This window comes from Zootoca vivipara, chromosome 3, assembly GCF_965207765.1.
Source record: "Zootoca vivipara chromosome 3, rZooViv2.hap1.1, whole genome shotgun sequence".
Lineage (NCBI taxonomy): Eukaryota > Metazoa > Chordata > Lepidosauria > Squamata > Lacertidae > Zootoca > Zootoca vivipara.
In genome coordinates, this window is record NC_142586.1 from 56,164,103 (window position 1) to 56,184,013 (window position 19,911).

The window sequence follows — 19,911 nt, forward strand, 5'->3', positions numbered from 1 at the left end:
GAGGAAGGGTCCTACCCCTCTGCCATCTTTGCTAGTGGCACATCGGCCCGCCTTTATTTCAGCAGAGACTCTGGTGTCTTTTGGATATATGGCTTAATTTACCAAACATATTGTCCTCTGGCACAATGTCCTTGTCCTTGGTTACCCCAGCAACTCATATTTATGGGGCCATGAACTCACCAAAAAGCTGGCCTGGCTTTTCCAACAATTGAATCCTTGCTGTATCCAGGAATCAGAAAGGACTCAGGCACAATGTTTAATGCCACTCCCAAACTCACAATACTACGTTGCCTTAATCGTGCCTATCTGATGAAAATCTTAGTTCAGGAACAGCTAATGCGGTACCCTCCAGATATTGCTCTGGACTACAGTTCCCATCATTCCTGACTATTGGCCATGCTAGCTGATACTGGTGGGAATTGTCCAGCAACATCTGACTGGCACTACTTTGGCTATCCTTGTATTAGCTACTTTAAAAGTCTGACCCCGGAGTTTTGGCTTTTGTACAAATAGGTCCAAAGTCTGCAAGAAAGGTTTGCTTCTCCTTGGCCATTACTTGAGAGAGACAGGGAGTGCTTTTTGTGCTCATCAGATCAAGTTGCTATTTTCAGAACATGAGGCAACAACAAAACAAAATTCCCCTTTCTTCACCTCCAGAACACAACACAAGATTCATCTCTACTGCTAATGGATTGGAGGGGTTATTCTGACACCTCTTAATAGTTTTACTCTGGAAGAGCAAGGTTCTGGAAAGGGAGAGGAAGCTATGTGCCTGGGCACAGTAGCCATGCACAAGGTCCTAGAGATTTTACCAAATGGGCTTCTAAAAATACCAAGGAAATGCGATTCATAGCTGCTGCCTTACATTATCCAGCATGTTGGAAACTAACATCTCAGGTCTAACGAATACAGGGATCTAAAACAATGAGGATCAAAACTACCTGTGATGCTCAGCCTCATGAATGTTTCCCAAAGTTTTTTTTGACAACTGTTTTGTTTGTTTGTTTGTTTGTTTACCCTGTACAAGCTATATGAAGTGCAATCTGGACTAGAGGTTTGAGGCAGGATAGGGAAAGAAGTTTCATTATCTCATTTTAAAATAAGGCCTCAGGTCGAAGACAAGAGGATTTGCCTTTTGGGTGTTCAGGTAGAACTCCCTGAAGGACGGACATGCTAATTTCTGTCCTTTTAGTAGAACAGATCTCTGCAGACCTCAGTTGATCGGCTTAAGCATTAAATAGCCTTCAGGAAATAAAAGGAAATATTTAGCATAAAGCTGCTGCCTTATCAAAACTTATTAACCACCTGAAATCCCTTTGTAAAGCTAACTTTAGCCCTTGTCTACTTAATTGTGTGTGAGCAACCTTGCTTGATCCAAAGTATGTGCTTGGAAGTAAGATATGCTGTAAGAACAAATCCCAACAGCCTCATTTAAAGAAGTTCTATTAAGTGATTTTTGAAAAGAAACTTGAAGAAACACAGTTCTGTGGGTACTAATCTAAGCCTTGTTAAATCATGAAGTGCACGTTGCAGGTTGTTTATTGATGATCCTGTTAGGTCTGTTAAGCCCACAAAGAAAGCAGCTTTTTCCCAATGAAATCAAGAGAGAGAGCCTCATAACACATTTCTGAATCTTAACCTAAGTTGTGTTTTCAATAGCAGGGATACAAACTGCATCACATGAATAAAAAAATGCCTTTGCTACACCACTACAGACTTAAACGTCAAGCACAAAGCATTTTCTACCTTCAGATCTACTACCCATCTCTTCACCCGGGTGCAAACAATAAAATATATTTTATTATATTTTCCCCATCTGTGTTCAGACATGCACTGGTTTTGACCCCTGACCACAGCTATTTATGGCTCTCCAAATTATGCCTGCCTCTGCCTCTGTTTAGCTCATCCATTTTGCCCCTTCCTTCGTGTGAGTGGGCAGCCAGCCTTGAGTTTATTCATTTAAGTCCCATTTGTACAATTATGTAAAAATAAAAATAAACAAAAACAATAGTTTAAAACAAGCAGCAGGAGAAGGTGCTATGTGAATAAAACATCGCCATGACCTTATGAATATGATTTCTATTTAAGAATGAAGTTAAGGAGGGAGGTTCAGAGGGAGAAGGAATCGACAAATGAATGTAAAAGAATGTGTTTTACACCAGTTTCACAGAGTACCTCGGACCATCTAACTTACATTCTTATATGATAAAAAAAATCCTTCAGTAGCACCTTAAAGACCAACTAAGTTTATATTTTGGTATGAGCTTTCGTGTGCATGCACACTTCTTCAGATACCTGAAGAAGTGTGCATGCACACGAAAGCTCATACCAAAATATAAACTTAGTTGGTCTTTAAGGTGCTACTGAAGGAATTTTTTTATTTTGCTTCAACTCAGACCAACACGGCTACCTACCTGTAACTATTCTTATATGAGTAAGAATTAGTTTGGTGTCACCATAACAAATGGGGTGCCAAAGATCTAGGACTATTTATATATACACCAGATTGAAAAGCTGTTTATTCACAAGGCCTATTGCTGTCTTCATCTTTAACTTCCATCAGCATGCATGGTATGAAAGTGAGGAACAGAAAGTCCATAGAATACGAGATTAGGAGGATGTGTTCTCCCTTCCCCCTCATGACAGGTTTCTGTAAATGTGGTGCTCTTGGGTGAAACAGAGTGGTTGGAGGATGAGATGCGATATACCTAAATGCATGAAGCCTTGACCTGAGAGGTATAGGTCTCAGCACAATTCTTACCATAAAGCCAGCCAGAACCCCAGTTTCATTTTACATTACAGCAGCTAGCTGAGCCTTACAGCTCTTGATTAGATGAAAAATGGGGAACTGTGAAGATGCACCTAAGTTTTCTGGAAACAGAAACTGAATGAATATCAGAGGTGCTCACTCACGGCTACACACATATTTCATTGTCGTCTCCTGATGTTCATGGCTTTTTCTTTGAGCTTCCCCATGTCTAACTCTGCAGGGGAGAGCACATTATAACACAAAACAAATTGCCTGCAAAGCCTCCAACAATCACGTCCTGGAGGGTTTTCATTTTTCCATTTCTCTAAAGAGGGATAGCCCTGAAGTTTATCTAATGGATAATAAGTTGCAGCAGTCACAAGGCACGGAATCTACCAAGCCGATGTGAAGCTGGTATAAAAACCCGCATGGCCACAGCTGCTTAGCTTCTAGCACAAAACCCTAGAGCTGCAGCTGAAGAGCCCTTTGGATCAGGCCAATCTGGTAGAGCAACCCTGTTCTCACAGTGGCCAACCAAATCCCTATGAGAAGCCCCAAAGCAAGACCTGAGCACAAAAGCACTCTACCCACCTGCAATTCCCCGCAACTGGTCTTCCCAGGCATTCTGCCTCAGGCCATGGAGGGAGAACCTAGCCATCACAGCTAGTGGCTGTTGACAGCCTTATCTTCCATGGATTTGTCTAATCCTCTTTGGAAGCCGTCAGGTCTGGCTTTTCATATAAATAGGATGTACAAATAAAACACTGCAGGAGTCTGCAGCAAAGGCCACCACCATCACAGGGATAGAGGTTCTCTCATCAGGGAACAACACCTCTCTACTGAGTACACTATTACTGGCATTCCTCAGGGATGACACTGGACAAAGAGTGGATACAAATGGCATCAATTTATCGTGATGGGCAATGTTATGAATTGTATCACCGAAACTCTAAACTTCTGGCATGTGTGCTTTAAAAAGTGGGGGCTACAAACTGATAGTTTTGGGTGGTATTGGCATCAACCATTTGAGCTAGCCCAACAGGGAGGGAAGCTAATTCTATCACTTCTATCTATATTGATCTATACTGGTAGACCAGGGATGTCCAACTGGTTGACCGCGATCAACAGGTCGATCCCTGGGTGACTGTGATAGATCACGGTGGATCACTGACTCATTTTCCTCCGTGGTCATAGCAAACTCATTGAAGGTTGCTCAGAAATACACAATTTAAAAATGGCATATCTAACAGGGGAGCTACCAGTGTATACCAGAAAGGCTAAAAGCTATCAAAAATAATACATGCAGCATGTCTCAATGGGCTTGCTAACAGAAACTTATGTTTCTAATATCTCTGGTTTTTTAATAGCATCCTTCTCCATAACATCTGAGAAGCACCACAGGTTTGTTTTCCACAGGGAAAATGTAGAAAATGTGTGTCAATGATATAAACTCAAAGTGGAACAGAACCACAATTATAATGGACAACAGAGGGTTGCAACCCCAAGGCCTGATACATATTTAATGTGTGAATTTTAACTTCGTAACTTAGTGCTGTATTCTGATGCTGTCACAGATTACACTTACTGGTACATAAAATGATTACATAAAATAAACCATATTGAATAAAACAATAAAATCATAACAAAGCAAACAGAAACCTTACCACTTCCTTAAAATCCCTTCTGGAGTCAGAAAGTCTTTGTCTTGTGCCTGAAGTTCAGCAAGGAGGGTGCCTGTCTAATCTCAGTTGGAAAGGAGTTCTCACCCATTGGTTCCTACCAAATGCAGACTCGATACATACAAGAGGCAATGCAGAGTTGCTTCTGGGAAAAGTTAGAAGAGACAAGAAAGGCACTTTCTGAACTGCCCTTTCCAGAGCACAGCTTGTTACACTTATGCTTACATCCTTTGTTTGCTATTTTGTTTGCTACAGGCTTCTTAAACAATGTGTGGCCACCTCATGAGAAGAGAAGACTCCCTGGAAAAGATCCTGATGTTGGGAAAGATGGAGGGCACAAGGAGAAGGAGACGACAGAGGATGAGATGGTTGGACAGTGTTCTCGAAGCTACCAACATGAGTTTGACCAAACTGTGGGACCAAACACAGCAAATGCTGTGGGCTGCTAGAGATGAACTGTTCTTGATCTCTTATTTATGAAAGGTTGTGTGCTGCTCTCTGAACCTCCCCCTTTCCCTTTTATGTGCAAAATCCTCTCCAGTGCCTTTCTGGAATTAAGCAAGATGACAAAGCATCACATCAGTACCAAGATTAACACTAACCTTAGTCTACTTCAATCCAAAATCTGCATTCAGAATTTGAGGTGGAGCAGCAAAAACTGGTATCTCACCCTTCCTCTTTTTGAGCTAACCATGGTACAGTATTGCTACAAGTCTGGTGGAGCGGGGAATAGGCTTTATGCCGAGACCCTTCCAACCCCTGGATCCGGCAAGTATTAAAATATAAGCTATGCTAGCCTTCCTGATGAGGTGGGTGATGGGCCATTAAGGGGAACTAAAGAAAGGTGCTCTGTGCAAGATGGAGAATGGGAGAGGCCCCTCCTTCAACCTGCAGATAGTTAGAAGGACAACTCCAGAGTTGATAGTAGAAAGTTGCAGCCTTGTGGGCCAGAAGAAAAGCAGCAAGCTGGAAAGAGTCAGAACAATGTTTGATTTCTGTTTGAAATCCTAAATATACCACAGTCTCCACTGTTCCTCATTCCTAAAAGAAACACAAATCCTGACTAAGAGCCTGGAACTCCTGGCATTTTACACCGTGCAACAGTATTACTCTGCAACTTTCATGGTTAACTCTAGAAAGAGAAGGGGTGGGCTTATTTGTTTGCATGAGGGGTGAGGAACCCATGAGTTTACATTACACTCCCAGTCTTTTTATGATGGATGGGAGTTTGTTTTTTAATGCTTCCAGAAATGTATTTTATTTATTCATTTAATTGCTAACATTTATGTGCCGCTGGTAGCTTACAGTACAGTAATGAGAAAGTTTAAAAAATGTGCTATGTAGAAACTATAAAACCCTAACACATGCTGGGGGTTTGCAGAATGCTATTTTTGTATGAATAAAAAAAAGGGGGGGTGGGGATAAGACCTGAATTAAATGTTGGAGCACTCTATGCTTTGGTGATTATTTGCATTTCATTAAGGACAGCCATATGCCCTGCCAGAAGCCCCATATGTGAGGCAATAACTTTCTCAGCAGATGGCATTACAGAGACAAAATAAATATTATGAGGAGAAGCGTAATGACTACACAGCCAGTGAAAAATGGAGGGGGAAATAAATAGTGAGTAGCTCGTTTCCGCTTTGTTTTCAGCTGTGACATACTTCCATAATGCCCCAAAGCCTTCAGTAGGATCAGTAGGATTAAGAAACAGATGTTGCCCTTTGTGGCCAAGATTCATCAGATGCCTGGGGAAATGTTTACCTGTTATATTTAAACACCATGTGTTTTTGTGCAATATGACAAATATGCACATACACACACACAGAGCAACTTCTGCAGAGAGTTTTCAGCGGTAGGTGGTCAGATCCTAACCATTATTTTGATCCTTGTTAGCAAGCAACACCTTTGTTTCCTGCATCCAACACAAAGGTGACAAAAACCAGGTATAATTTGAACACACACCCCAATACAGTAAATTGACTCCAATCACAGACTCAGCAGAGGTAAACCAAGTCATCTCCTCGTGTTGCTTGAGGACTCAGTAAGCTTGGGCTCCAGATTGGTGGGTTCTGGGAACTGGAGAATTGGCAAGAATGGAGCCACTGATAAACAGGAAGGAGAAGGATGCTCAGAGGAACTTCCTTGCTATTCAGAGGAGCTGAGGGCAATTACATGATTGTGATTGCAGCTAGAGTGCCAATGGCACAAATCTTACAGGTGGCAGCTCGGCTTCAGTCCTACTCTTTTGGCAGTGTTGGCAGCAAAAATAACTTGCTTCTGTATCAACAATGCATCTGTGCAATGTCAAAGTCCTTTTTCCAGATGTTGAAAGGTTTTGTGGGGGGGGTTCTTGGGGAACCCACGGTGAGCAGTTTGCCTTACAATTTGCTAGCTAATTCACTCGCATCTATGCCAGCTTGGATGGAATAGTTATTATAGAGTCCAGAAATGTCATTTTTCATACTTTTCAACGTGTGCAGCTTGAGGATGTGGAAAAGCTACTTGGAACGTCAAAGAATCCACTGGAGGGTGCACGGAGGGGTGGAATCTATGCCAAATACGCTGTAGTGGAAATATTTAATCTCCAAAATCTAAATAAATCATAAACCTTTGGAGCCCATCCTACGACCGAGTTATTTCAGGACTGCATTTCTTTTTTAAAAGAAACAGAAGTGAGAACACAGAGATGTGACACAGGAGAGCAATTGCCAAGAGATCTATTTTAGTTTCAGAATTAAAGATTTTATCGAAGTGGTCTCACATAGATTAAGGTGTGTGTGTGTGTGTGTGTGTGTGAGAGAGAGAGAGAGAGAGAGAGAGAGAGAGAGAGAGAGAGAGAGAGAGAGAGAGAGAGAGAGAGAGAGATGGGAATGGGATGAGATTATGGCAAAACAAAGTCAATATTTTCAGCTGTATCTCTAGACCCCATTTACTTGTGCCATCTTTTGATCCTTTCCTGTGGGTCGGTGGGGAATCTCACTGCTCCACTATACTTTGTTAACACTTGATTTATGTAACCCTCTCAAGCTTAGTATGGCACCTCAAGTCCTTGGTGTAGCTGTAAAGTGTGGAAATGAGATACCTCTCTGAAGGCACAGTGGACACATGCCAGGGAGTAGGCATCCAAACAGAACTCCCTAGCAAATGTCCACAAGTGTGGGGGGGAGGGGAGGCATGCCTCTTCTACACAATTATCCCCTTGGCTTCTGTGAAGTAGCTGCAATACAGCCTGCTGTTCTGGAATTCTTCCCAGATTGCTCCCTCCCTCATCCCCTAGTTGGAGGGCCTGCGTTAAAGAAACTGAGCCATTTCGTTCAGGAAAAAAAGATCAGTGAAACAGCAAAAGCGCAACAGTGAGGAGGAAGAAATTCCTCCTTAAGCTCTCATTAAGCCTCACCATATGCACAGTACGGCAAAGAGCTCTTTGGGTGCTACTCGGAATAAAGAGAGAACAGCAGCAGCGAAAAGGAAATTTCAAAGCCCTTCCTCTGCACTGACTGCTTTCACAATACATGAAGGATAACCAACCATTTCATTCTTCCCCAAACATTGCAGCATAGCAGTTGAAACACCAAAACGCTTTTATTCGGTTTATGCCATTTTAGCACTTGTAATAGACGTATTTCTCTTGAAAACCAAATTGGGACTCTGTGGTTTTTACTAATTCTCCCTGAGTAACTAAGGGTGTGGTTCAACCTTGCTTTTGGAGCATCATGATTAAGGACACATGTAGAGTTGGTAACAGCTCTTTAAAAGGTAAAGGTAAAGGACCCCTGACAGTTAGGTCCAGTTGCAGGCGACTCTGGGGTTGTGGCGTTCAACTTGCTTTACAGACCAAGGGAGCCGGCGTTTGTCCGCAGCAGAGACGTAGGAAGGGAGGGGTGATGGGGGCGCTCTGCCCCGGGCAGCACGATCCCGAGGGCGCCATGGAGGCTGCCCCCCCAACCCGCGTTGGGTGTCCCGCCCCTACAGGCAGCACACCACGCCCTCAGAACACACGCCAGCCCCGCCCCCGGTGCCAGAGCATGAAGCTCCGCCAGTGGCCCACAGACAGTTTTTCTGGGTCATGTGGCCAGCATGACTGTGAGGGACAGAAGCTATAGACAGCCCCCTCCCATCTTAAACACAAGCTCTTCGCCCAGCGCAAGTGGAAGCGGGGAGGGGGATGTTTCTAGTGGGGAATCAGGAAGCAGAAGCCAGGGCTCAGGCAAGGTAGCTGAGCCTAGGCGCCGCTTGGGAAAGGAAGGGGGAAGTAGGGAAAACGCGGGATGAAGACCGATCCCAGCGACCCCGGAATTGCGTAGGAAGCGACGGGGGCGGAGATTTAGTATCCCCAGGCTACTTTGCTGGAGGAAAACGCAGGAATCTCCATTCGGAGGTTCTGCACCCGACAGACAACATGTACACAGCACTGTTTCAGCACTGTAAATAGACTGCATGCACTAAATAAAAGGATAAAAATGCAGAGCTGTGGAGTCGTTACTCTAGAGTAGCCACCAGCACCACTGTGACAATGACTAAGCCTCTTCTGGCGCAACGGAACACTGAAACCAGGGCAGCACATAGAAATGTCATTTACCTTCCCGCCAGAGCGGTACCTATTTATCTACTTGCACTGGTTTTTTTGCGTGCTTTCGAACTGCTAGGTTGGCAGGAGCTGGGACAGAGCAACGGGAGCTCACCTCGTCATAGGAACCTTCTGCCAACCTTCTGATCGGCAAGCCCAAGAGACTCAGTGGTTTAGACCACAGCGCCACCCGCGTCACTCTTTACCAACAGCCAAAACCACCTGATCCTAACTAAATGTGCTGGACACTCTGCATCACTTGGCCAGCTTGTGGTACTCATGCTACACCTAGGAATTGCATAGTTCCAGGTTACACTTCATTGCAGCCAGGTCAGATGTCTCCAAAAAGAATGCTCCAAAAGTTCCAGTATTTACTTGTTAAGTACTTTCCTCTCTGGAGTGTTTCACACATTAGGGAAATGCTGATTCCCCTGGCATGCTTGCAGGCCAGCCCCACATTACAGTGTGGGGAAATTATAAAGATAGGTTGCCTCTGAAAGCCATTCGAACATTTTCTTAATGTGAGAAGGTAACTGGATGCAAAGGGAAGAAAGCTATTTCACCTTTTGACAAAACCATTGCATAGCATCTTGAACTCCTTGTTAGGAAGAACAGAAAATGAAATATACCTCTGAGGAGTGTTGCAACTGAATCGGCTCAGAAAGGGGTATGCTGAAAGGCTTAATTTAGAAATGTGCTTTGTAAAGTGGCTGCAAAGATCCATGATATGGCCATTATACATCACCTTGCTTTTGAAAGCACAAGGAAGGCCAGCAACATGTTGCCAAATGCAGCTTTTTTGTGAGATTGCAGCCTATTAGCGTCGAACCCCCAAGCAGACGCAAATGTGTTTGTAGTGTCAGGGAGCAGGGGGTCAGCAGGCTGCTCTCATACACAAGGCTCTCAAAAAGGAAATCCAGAAAGAACTCTAACAAACAAAGAAGGTGAAAGACAAGAGACTGGTCCATGCCCCGCCTAACGGTCTAAGCCTATGAATCATCACATCACTACCAGGGATCAGTTCCTCAGACTATTTTCCTGAGTACGAAATTCCAAATTTGCTGTGAAAATTTCACTTTTCATACAGTCAGGTGGCAACTCTCATCAAAATCACATTCTGGGCCTGGCTAGAGTAGTCATCAACCTTATCAGACATTCATTTGGGGACTCTCTCTCTCTCTCTCTCTCTCTCTCTCTCTGTGTGTGTGTGTGTGTGTGTGTTGCCATTATGACAGTAGATGTCACAATGCTGCGACTTTGGAGGCAAGTATGCTTCTGAATACCAGTTGCTAGAAAATAGAGTGCTCTTGTGCTCGGGTCCTACTTGTGGGTTTCCCATGGGCATCTGGTTGGCAACCATGAGAACAGGATATTGAACTGAATGGGTCATTGGCCTGATCCAGCAGGCTCTTCTTAACTTCTTCTTTGATCTACCCTAGGTGAGGCTGCAAACTCTCAATATATCCTTAATAAGTACTAGACTGTTGAAATGTCAAAACCCAGCACAGGCTGCATATGCCCATAACTAGGGATGGACGAATATGTTAATTTTGATTTCTCTCAGTTCCTCATTTTTCTCACTTAGATCTCCACATTTTCACATCAATTTGCGAATTCTTTTTTTTAAAAGTCCTCGTAACAATTGTCCTAATACAGAATGCACATTTTTGCAATATAATGCCTTTTTGCATGCTATTTTCAATACTGTGTGCATTCTTATACAAACTTTACCTAGTATAGTATGTGGATTTTGTATACTTTGCATGGTTGCAGATCTACACTGCATAATTCAGAGAAGCCCACTTTTTTTTTCAAAGGGTGAATGCATTTTGGTTCATACATGGTTTCAGGAAGTTTGAATTAGCGGTACGTAGGTTTGCTTTTTCATGCGAAGCGAACTGAATTTTTCTCCCATCCTCACCCACAACACAAGAGCAAACCAGGAAAGTAGAAAGACACAACCTAGAAGAGGAGAGTGTTAAGCACTGATACCTGGGAAAGAGAAAACACAAGCCAAACTTCCAAAAGAAGCTTTCATATGAGAGACAGAAAGAAGCACCAGCTGCCTCAAGTCCCGAAGAAAATGAGCAACAATAAAATCGGGATTCTCCATCGTCTGCCCACTGAAATGTTACAAGGTGGCTTGTTACCAGATTGATGAGCAAAGCAAGAAAATGCCTAAGGCTTTGGTAGACACCTGCTCTCACCATGTGTGTGTCAACAGAAGTGTATTGATATCAAAACAAGTCAAAGGGGTGGTTATTATATATATAATAACCACCCCTTTGACTTCTATTCTAATATATAATATATATTAGAATGGCATGAGTCATCCATAGTCAACTTAGAAGCACCTGAAGCTCCAGAGACTGTGAGGAAGAAGCAAAATGAGATGCCACAGCCGATCCACAGAGCACCATCAGGCTAGATTCCCTAAGCAGGGAGCTTTTGCCTCTAAGCAGTTTTCATTTTGATCCCTTCTTGCCTGATCTGTGGACATTTGCTGTTCCATTCAGCAGCAGCACATTGCACAGATCTATTCTGCTCCACCAGCACACCAGCCTTATTATAATGCATCTTGTTTCCAGGCTGCTTGCTAGTTTTAATTAAATTTTGATTACATTTGTCTGACTATTTAAAAGCTTGCACACTGCATGCATCAGTCCATGCTTCATTTGCAGTCTCTGCTCTCTCCAAACTCTCTTGGTTAATTCCCCCCCCCTTTTGCCCTGCTGACTTATAAGATGTTGTTGGTGGGTCAAACCAGGGGAAGCTGTGGCCCTCCTGATGTTGCTGGAGTTCTAACTTGCATCAGCCCAAGTCAGCATTGCTGGCCAATGATCAGGAATGATGGGAGCTATAATCCAACAATATCTAGGGTGCCACTGTTTCCCTATCTGTGGCTTGGAAGGTTGTGTGAATTTGACAAATCGGTTGCTTAATATTTGTATCTTACTTTTGTTGATTTTTTACTGAATCTCCCAAAAAACCAGCATTTTAGAATGAACCCGGAGATAAAACTTTCGTTTTTATAATATGTTTGGGAATTGCCTAAGGAATATGTCGAAAACATATTTGGCATGCAGTATTCCTCTGGCAGAATTCCAGTTTCCACCCAGTGTAAACTCAAAATCTGGACTGCAAATCACAAGAAGGCAGGCAGGCTGTAGTTGGGCATTCATTAATGCGAAGGCTACTGCGGAGGAGGAAGATCCCCATAACAAGGGTGGCATGGAACTCAAAGTGCATCTTTCCTGCCAGGTTAAAAACTGCGCTGAGCAGGCAGATGGCTGAACCTCATTAAGATGCAGAATTGTAGCACAAAAGGGTGAAATAGTGGTAAATTAAATTAGCATTCATGAGGAATGAATGGCAGGCTATGATGAATGCCAAATGCCATTTTTATTTCATGCCACGTTATACCTGGAAAGGCTAAGTGCCCAAAAGCATTTTCCTCACTGAGACTAACAGGATGAGCCAAGTCTTGGACATATGCAAACAGTCACCTCTCATTGCTTTGCAGACACAGAAAGGAGGATTTGAAAGTTACGGTTACATGAGCAAAGAGAAAATGTAGAATGCCCCCCCTCACTTTGCACAATCCACATTTGGACACCCTATCCAGAAACTGCCCGAGACAGTTTTGGCACCTGAGGCAGAAAATCTAAATGCCAGCCTTCTTATGAAGATAAAAAAAGTAACAGAATAACAGTCCCTGTAATGGGACTCAGAAAGCTGCCACCCGAGATGGACCATGACATCCTGCCTAACAATAAAGACAGTCTTGAGCACAATCCTGTTTGCGTGATGCACATAACCTCAAAAACTATTTGAGTTTGCCACAGAGACACATTCTTGATGCATTCCACTTCCTTTCCCAGATGAAGCAAAACTGTTTGCTCGCTAGCTGGCCAAGAAGTTCTATAAGGAGGCTTAGCAGGATGAAAGACTGCCCCCAAAGTGGAAGGGTCCACTTAGCGAGCTATAGCAGACAAACAAACAAACAACAACAATAATACTTTCATTACTTATACCCTGCCCACCTGGCTGGGTTGCCCCAGCCAGTCCGGGCAGCTTCCAACATGTATAAAAACATAAAATAATATTAAACATTAAAAACTTCCCAATACAATAATAATGCTTTTTGGAGTCCTATGTGGAAACAGCCTCCCATTGCACTTAGGCAAGGTTCTTCAGTGCCTCAGATACAAATAAGCTACCTAGCACACACTTTACTTCTGCATAGACCTCCTGGAAATGCACAGGCGAGTTGCAGAGTCCGAAAGTGTAAGGAAACCCACAGAATGTCATGAACTGGGAGGACAACAGAGGAAAGGGAAGAGGATTCTGGTGAGGGATTGGGACACACTGGAACAAGCTGAAGACGGAGAAGGAGAGGTTGGGGACTTAGGAGGTACTCACGGGACATTGGAGGATGTTGCAGGGCAGCTAGGGGAGGGTGGCACATCACGAGAACCAGAGGTGTGGCCATGGTGGGCTCTGAGGCATCGGAAACAGCAGGAAGTGCACTCCAGGAGAATGAGGCAGGCAAGGGCACACAACCCAGCTCACTAGTGGACCAGGTGGAGATCATGAGGCTTGTTAGGTCAGAGAGGAAATTTGTGGTCACTCAGCTGGATGAGGCTCAGGGCAGGGGAAGATCACATGCTTCGTCAAGTGGAGAGACACAGCTGCTCAACTGGAGCAAACTCAGGTGCAACAATTAAGATTTGGAAGGATAAAAGGGAAGCAAGCCAGAAGCTCTCTGTCTGCTTAGCTTTCTCTGGTGATGGGCCACAGTTTGGCTGCCTTGGGATGACCACTGGACTGGGACTTTGAGACTGACCCCCAGATGTTCCAGCTCTAGATCCTCTGCCAAGGCAGGAACCTGGCCTTCAGGATTGACTTCAGACCTTGCTTGTTTTAGACCTGGACTGGTATTTGACCATTTGGATAGTCTGACTACTCTCTAGTGTTGCCCTTGGGACTGTGGATTATCAGAACTTACTTCCAGGTACCAGAAGGATGATGCACTCTACTTCATATCTTCTACAAAGGCTGCTGAAACTGATAAAAACCAGCTCAGGTTTCTATTTCTTTGGAGCATTTATTATTTATTTTTTACTCTGGTGTTGTGTCAGAAAAAAAGACACCTGGTAATAAGACACTGCTTACTATCTGAAAGGCATGACACCAAAGGAAAAGGAGCAGGGAGGGAAGAGGGGCGAAGCAAACTCAAGCACTACTTCTTAGTTACAGGGTTCTTAAAACTACCAGCTGGAATGAAAAGTGTTCAAAGAGAAGAACCAACAGTTGCTGATGTCTCAGCTGTGCCATTAGAGCAGGTATAGGCAACCTTGGCTCTCCAGATGTTTTTGGAACTACAACTCCCATGATCCCTAGCTAACAGGGCCAGTGGTCAGGGATCATGGGAGTTGTAATTCCATAACATCTGGAGAGCCAAGGTTGCCTATGCCTGCATTAGCGAGTCTCCTGTAGTCCCCTTTCTCCCACTAGAGTTGGGTGGATAACCTCAGGTGCTGAGGCCAAATACAGCCCTTCCAAGGCTACACCCCCTTCCCAGGCACCTCTGGCCCTGCTTCACATGCTTGAGCATCTTTACCTGCTTGGAATGTGTCCTTGGATTCTGATTATTACACTTGCTTGCCTGGAGGATAATGAGGTTATGTGTCTTAAGAATTTGCTGCACAAAGGTGAACTGTATATTCACTGTTCACCCACTTTGGTTCCTGGCCGCACCCACCAGGGGCATATGCCCCAGAAGGCTGCTCAGAAGGGAATGCAAACCTCAGGCTGAACCAGGTGTTGTTTTGTACGGCATCCACAGGTCAGAACATAAAGCTCAGATCCTTTGGCAGTTCTGTTTCCTTCCATTCCCAGGTCAAAGTGCTGATTTTGGCCTTATAGCCTGAAATTACCAAATGCCAGATTACTTTAATGGTTACCTACTGTATTGCCTGCTGTATTTACTATATAATTTTATGACTTGCCACTGACCCGTCGTACTGTGTTAATGTATTATTTGTTTGTAGTGTTAAATTGCTTGTTGGTACTGAACTGTTTTTCTGGTGCTGCTGTGTGTATGCGAAGATAACAAACTGGCAGCGGGGAAGCTCCCATATGGACACAACCCTAGATAACGACAACAGACAACACTTGTCCTCGAAGTTAACAAAGCCCTAAGCACAGGATGCGTTCTTAATGATTCTTTGAAAGTGAAGGGCAGTCATTTTTAGTTTCGACCAATACAGAGTTCTTTATCGGATTTGGGTTGGATAAAATACTGCACTATCCAAAAATGAAATCAGTGTTATTGCCAAATCAGAAGGCCAAAGTAAACAGGAGAAATCTGTTTCACAGCACAGACTATCTGCACTAAGCAATGGAGAAATGTCAGATCATGTGTTATATGGCTGATTCAAACACACCAGCTTTTCACACTAATGGGGTGCTGCATTTTGTTCATGACCCACATTCCTTCCCTGCCAACTGGTATCACTCTCTTGTTTACTCTACCTCAGTCTCAGGAAGCCAATAATGGATCACCCCACAAACTTGTGGATTGAAGTGTGGGGAGGTTTCATGCCTTACCCAAACTCCATTGTAAAATCTCAAATTATTCTGAGCCCTGCAAACACCATCATTTCTGCAAACACCTGCTTTTCTTATATCACACACACCTTAGAGAGGCCACTGCGGAAATGGTTGGGTGCCAAGTTTTTCTTCTTCTTTTTTTTAAAAAAGCCTGCAATTTCTCAGTTGGCGGAACAATGCACTCTGAACATGTGCAGAGGTACTCTTGGTGTATGATTGTTCCACTGGTCCAGAGTTGAACCCTGGCTTTTGAAAATTCTGACTGAACATTATGCAGTGTCAGATCTAGGGGGGGGGGGTTCCCTGTACAGGGCGCCTAGCTAAATGAGGCTCATAATTATAAAACATATTTATGAGTACCTGCTGAGAAGATTCATAAAAGCAACTGTAGTAAAAGGAATTATTGTGAAAATAAGAATCTTTGAGGGGGAGGGGGTGGGAATTTTATCCTTGCTCAGGGAGCCATATTACCCGTGCTTTATGTTCATGTAACTGGAATTCAGAGGGTTGCATCCAATGCTTGGTGTGTGTTCAGCTCCCCTGTTGCAATAGCACTTCTGTTTCCTCTTCTTCCCCTGCCATCCCCTCAAACTGCTCCAAAGGGGCCCTAATCCCCCAGAGCTGATTTTGAGAGCATTCATGGGGCTGGAAGGGGAGTAGTTCTGTTGCGGGTGCAGAAGTCCATTGTGACAGCCAAGCTGCGGTGTTGGATACCACCCACGATATCCCAACCTCCTTACTGTATTAAAATCTCATAAAAAAGAAGGACAAATGCTTCTCCGCAGTTTGTTAATCTTTCCTGTTCACTGTTGGTATTGTTCCTTGTGTGTGCCCATGTTGTCATTTGATGACACTCAGTCATTTTCTGGCCTTGTCTCCTCTGCCACTACCATTTTCATGATCCAACACCTTTGCTACATACTTCTGAGGATTGTTCACTCAGTCAAGGATGCAACAACAATAGAAGCCAAACAGACTATTATCCACATAGTACTTTACAGAGTAATTTAAGAAAGCAGGGTGCTGCTCACTGAGAGAGCATAAATTATACGTAGATCAGTGTATATATGTGCATCTGTTTATTCAATCCTAGCCCTCTTTATTAATATCCCCTCTGCAGCTTCCAGTGTCACCTTCTGTGTTGTTCCAGGGCTTCCCCAACCTGCCAGAGATTTCTCTTTTTTGGGTGGGTGTGGGTTATTGCCTCTGTATATTCCACAGCTGTATCAGAGCCATCTGCAGATGGAAGGAGCTCTTCTGTTAGCCAGAGGCAAAGTCTAGACAGAGTTGAGTGCAACAGCAACACCAGCAGAGAGAGAGAGAGAGAGAGAGAGAGAGAGAGAGAGAGAGAGAGAGAGAGAGAGAGAGAGAGAGAGAGAGAGAGAGAGAGAGAGATAACAAGATGAACATGAGTAAGTACAGTGGTGTATCCTCGGGCTTCATTTAGCTTGCAGGTGAGGCTTGAATATCACAGAAAGCAGTTTTTGAGAAGTGATTTGAATAAAGGAGGATTCAGGAAAGTGTTCAGGAAAGGGGATTTTGTGTATAAAGGAGTAGCTTGCCACCAACATTCATACATGAGAATTTAGGTCAAATGTATCAAATCTATCACTTCTAAGTGTCTTCTATACATTCATTTGTGTGACAGGAAGGGCATTATTCCTGACTTGGCCAGATTGTTTTGTATTCTACAGTCTGAGAATTGGCAAAGAATTGATCTCAGCTTAGTAAGCAGGAGCAGGACTGATGTGATGGTTTTTAATAGTTGCTCAGTGGAGCAAATGCACCTTACAAAATATAGACACCAGCGTGCATCATTTGTCATTGGCAAAGAGCCTTTAAGTAAGAGACTAGAGGAATTTAGAGGACGGGACACAAGAGATTTTATCCTGGGGTGAGAAACCTGCTGTCCTCCAGTTGTTGCTGGACTCCAACTCCCTAACCGTTGGCTGGAGACTAGCACCAAACCTCAACTCCTAGCCTTGATAATCTTCTAGGGCTGCAAGATCCCCACACTTTCTGAAACCATGGGAGAGACAGACATCAGTACTCTCCCCACTTTCCTGTGCATCATGCAAAGCAAATTTAACACAACGCAAGTGCGGAAGAACAGAACAGAAATGCTTTATATCATCTCTTAGCCTCCTTGTGACGAAAGAAAGGTGGCATGCAGGTATTTCAAATAAAGAGTTGACTAGAGAAATTATAAAAGCCCCTCTTTACTCAGTTTAGCTGCTGTTATGTGCCATTTCAATCTGCCCTTCTAAACTTTGCAGCCGAGTTAGTTCTGTTAACGGTGGCCCTCACATTAGAAATCACAGGCTTGTGCAAACAAAGCAAAGTCCAGAAGGAAAAGAAGTTAATACAGGCCGAGCAAAGGCCATGCAGCAGGAGCAACAAAATACAGAGAACAAGGTACAAAGCTACACAAAGCCTACTTGCGATGGGTCAGGCTGTGGTGTACATCCTGACAGCTTTTGTCAGGGAGCTGCCTGGATGGCTTCTCTTCGTGGGAATTTTCCTGCCAGTGACTCTGTTGCTGCTCCTGCTCCTTGCCTACCTGAGGGTTAAGCTACAAGAGGGTGAGTCAGCCACTCCAGGGCTCTGAAAGGTGGGCAGGTAGGCAGAACTAATAATAAAGCATAACACTCTGAATTTAACCTATACAGTAATTAGGACTAGCAGACTAATTCCAGCTCCTTCGAAACAACACCTAATCTCCCGCTGTACTGTAAGAAACTGATATTATCCTCAGCGCACTTCCCCAGGCAAAGGCCAGTAAATATATTTGATTTCCTACTGATAATAATGTATGGCGTAGATTGCCAGTATTGAAAGGGTACTGGTGGGTGGGATACAGCACTGCTTCAGAACCAGCCCCCCCCCCAAAAAAACCCAGAATAGAGCTGAACAGATCTGAGCATCAAGCAGTAAGACAATGGCAAATAATAGCGCTCGCTCTGTGTGTGGGGGGGTGTTTTTTTTTTAATAAGCAAGGTACAGGGTTTCTATGTCTTGGGTCTCCCACTCGGCCTGGCTTGATTTTGTCCAGATCTATTTCAAGTTTGGCACACAATTTTATCAATGCATTTGAAATGAAAGTGCTTTGGAAAAGTCCATAAATTAGCACCGAAAGCTCTCCGGCTCTTGCCCAATTTCCCTGTTGCATTTAGATATGGCTATTTCATTCTTTCTTGTACTTACATATCGCTCCTCAGGAGGCCCTCACAAAGTGGTTCCCCGAAGGTTATTACAGCAATAAGCATCCAATTTTTTAACTTACAGAAGAGTGTAAAAGGCAACTTGCTTAGAGGAACCTGTTACTCTTTCTTGTTCCCTCAGGGCAAGATGGTCCTTCAGAGGGCCTTGGGGGGGGTGGCAGTTGGGAGAGGGGCCATTCTGGGAGCTGGATGGTGACCGTTCCTCCTAAGAGCACAGTGATCAAGGTCTCTGTCCTAGGCAGTGAATCCTGTGAGTTTGCAAAGTTAGGATTTATTTATATGCCCTGATTTCTTATCACTTTACGCTTGCTTAGACTGAATTTCATTTGCCATTTTAATATCTAGTCACCCAGCATGGAAAAATCTCTTACAAGAGCTCCTTACAATCCCCTTTTGTTTCTACTGTTCTGATAAATGGTGTGTCATCAGCAAGCTTGGTTACTTCACTGCTCACCCTGAACTCCAGGCCACTGATGAAGTTAAAAAGCAGCTTCTGTTGGTTCAAATGGCATCAGTCCCGTTAGGTTAGTGCAACACGTTATACATAGGGTTGCCTCTGAAGACAGTTCAGAAACTTCAACTGGTGTAGAACTTGGCAGCCAATGAACACAAGCATGAAGCTCCTACTGCTGAGGAAATTTTTATCTTGCTGGTCGCCTTTCAACAGCTGCTACAAACTAACATGGTGTGTTTATCCTTTTTAGTGGACCAGGAGCTCTACCTAATTCATAATCCCTCTGATGCTGCTGCCATTGAAGCCTATGCCAAATACTACAAAAAGGGAAGTGGTAAAAGGAAACCAAGACCATCCTAAGAAATTGGTAACTTCCAGATACATAGTTTAACAATGGCTATTTACTCCAGAAGTTTAACTGCTGTTTGGTGTTATGCAAAAACTGGGGGGAGGTGTGCGAGGGAAGCTGCAACAATTTGTTCTTTTAAAAAGGTATAAATGAATGGGCTTGTTTTCTAAAAAAAATGGATTTTAATCATTTTGCTTCCTACTATAAAGTTAACAGCAGAAAATGTTTTCAGAAAATGTTTTCATGCAAAAATAATTGGGCACAAAATGAAAAA